Below are 2701 nucleotides of genomic sequence, written 5' to 3'. Positions count from 1 at the left end.
ACCTGTGTCGCCACTCGCCGTCTTCGGTGCCGCCACGCCATCGCCAGACTGCCTCCCCGCCGCTGACGCGCCGTCTCCGTCTCCTCCTCGACCCCCACTACCCGTGCCCTGCAAACTCCCCGTGAGCCTCGACCTCCTCCCCCCCTTCCCTCTGCCGATCGTCGTGGCCGAGCGACGGAGCTCGCGCTCCGGCCACACTCGCCTGTGCCTCACCCACGCCACCCCGGCGCAGCCGCCGCAACCCCCTGCTTCCCCGCATCCCATTCCGCTCACCGCCCCGCGCCGGCGCTGTCGAGCCGCGGCCGCTCGCCGGTGGCCTCGTCTCACTTCACCCCCCCCCCCCCGCGCGTGACCTGGCTACTCCGGCCACCGCTCGCCCGGCCTCCATCGCTGCACTCCACCCGCGTCGTAGCCGCCCTGCTCGCCGGCGCTCCCGCTCGGGTGAAGCCGCGCCCGGCACTCGCGCCCATCGGGCGCCCACGGCCCGCCCGCTAGCACGCCCGACCCGCAAAGCCCCTGTGTCACTGACCTGGGGGCCCCACGGCCCAGAACGTTTAAAAAATGGAAATTAAAAATAATAATAATAATAATAATAAAATAAATGAATAATAATTTAATTAGTTAATTAAAGAATTAATTAAATTAATTAATTTTGATTAATTAAACTAAACAACTAATTAAACTAATTAATCATGATTAGTTAGTCTAGTCAATGACAGACTGGACCCACCCGTCAGCTTGACCCAGTCAACACCTCTGTTGACTGATGATGTCATGCTGAGGCAGTAATACCATTTTCGAATTAAATCAATAATAATACTTTATAAATTGAATAAAATCTTTAAAAATTAATATAAAATAAACCGTAACTCGGATGAAAATACTTTGTACATGAAAGTTGTTCAGAACGACATGATGAATTCGGATACGTAGTCCGTTCGTCCGTCACACATCCCTAGCATAGAAAACACGCAACTTTCCCCCTCCGTTTCATCTGCCCGAAAACGCAAAACACCGGGGATACTTTCCCGGATGTTTCCCCCCTTCGCCGATAACACCTCCTACTATGTTAGGTCATCTCTAGCACCGCGCATTGCCATGTTACGCTTTGTGATACTTTGATTGCTCTGTTATTTATTGTGTTCCCCCTCCGTTACTTCTTTCCGGTAGACCCTGAGACTGCCGGCGACCCCCAGTTCGACTACGGTGTTGACGACACGTCCTTCTTGCCAGAGCAACCAGGCAAGCCCCCCCTTTGATCACCAGATATCGCCTATTCCTTCTCTATACTGCTTGCATTAGAGTAGCGTAGCATGTTACTGCTTCCGGTTAATCCTATTCTGCTGCATAGCCTGTCATTGTTGCTACAGTTGTTACCCTTACCTGCTATCCTAATGCTTAGTATAGGATGCTAGAGTTCCATCAGTGGCCCTACACTCTTGTCCGTCTGCCATGCTATACTACTGGGTCGTGATCACTTCGGGAGGTGATCACGGGCATATGCTATATACTTTATACTGTTACATTACTTATGATACTGTTCGGAGATGGGGGCTGAAGGGGCACGTGGCTCCATCCCGGTAGAGGTGGGCCTGGGTTCCTGACGGCCCCCGACTGTTACTTTGTGGCGGAGTGACAGGGCAGGTTGAGACCACCTAGGAGAGAGGTGGGCCTGGCCCTGGTCGGCGTCCGCGGATACTTAAAAATAACACGCTTAACGAGATCTTGGTATTTGATCTGAGTCTGGCCATTGGCCTATACGCACTAACCAACTACGCGGGAACATTTATGGGCACTCGACGTCGTGGTATCAGCCGAAGCCTTCGTGACGTCAGCGACGGAGCGGCGCGCGCCGGATTGGACTGGAACGCCTGCTAGGCTAGGTCTGCTTCCGGCCGCCCTGACAACATGCAGGTGTGCAATGGGCGATGGGCCCAAACCCCTGCGCCATAGGATTTAGACCGGCGTGCTGACCTCTCTGTTGTGCCTAGGTGGGGCTGCGATGTGTTGATCTTCCGAGGCCGGGCATGACCCAGGAAAGTGTGTCCGGCCAAATGGGATCAAGCGTGTTGGGTTATGTGGTGCACCCCTGCAGGGAAGTTTATCTATTCGAATAGCCGTGTCCCTCGGTAAAAGGACGACCCGGAGTTGTACCTTGACCTTATGACAACTAGAAATGGATACTTAATAAAACACACCCTTCCAAGTGCCAGATACAACCCGGTGATCGCTCTCTAACAGGGCGACGAGGAGGGGATCGCCGGGTAGGATTATGCTATGCGATGCTACTTGGTGGACTTACCATCTACTCTCTCCTACGTGCTGCAAGATGGAGGTGGCCAGAAGCGTAGTCTTCGACAGGATTAGCTATCCCCTCTTATTCTGGCATTCTGCAGTTCAGTCCACCGATATGGCCCTTTACACATATACCCATGCATATGTAGTGTAGCTCCTTGCTTGCGAGTACTTTGGATGAGTACTCACGGTTGTTTTCTCCCTCATTTTCCCCTTTCCTTTCTACCTGGTTGTCGCAACCAGATGCTGGAGCCCAAGAGCCAGACGCCACCGTCGACGACGACTCCTACTACACCGGAGGTGCCTACTACTACGTGCAGCCCGCTGACGACGACCAGGAGTAGTTAGGAGGATCCCAGGCAGGAGGCCTGCGCCTCTTTCGATCTGTATCCCAGTTTGTGCTAGC

Source organism: Aegilops tauschii, chromosome 7 (genome assembly GCF_002575655.3).
Source record: "Aegilops tauschii subsp. strangulata cultivar AL8/78 chromosome 7, Aet v6.0, whole genome shotgun sequence".
NCBI lineage: Eukaryota > Viridiplantae > Streptophyta > Magnoliopsida > Poales > Poaceae > Aegilops > Aegilops tauschii.
This window is presented reverse-complemented; position numbering follows the sequence as displayed.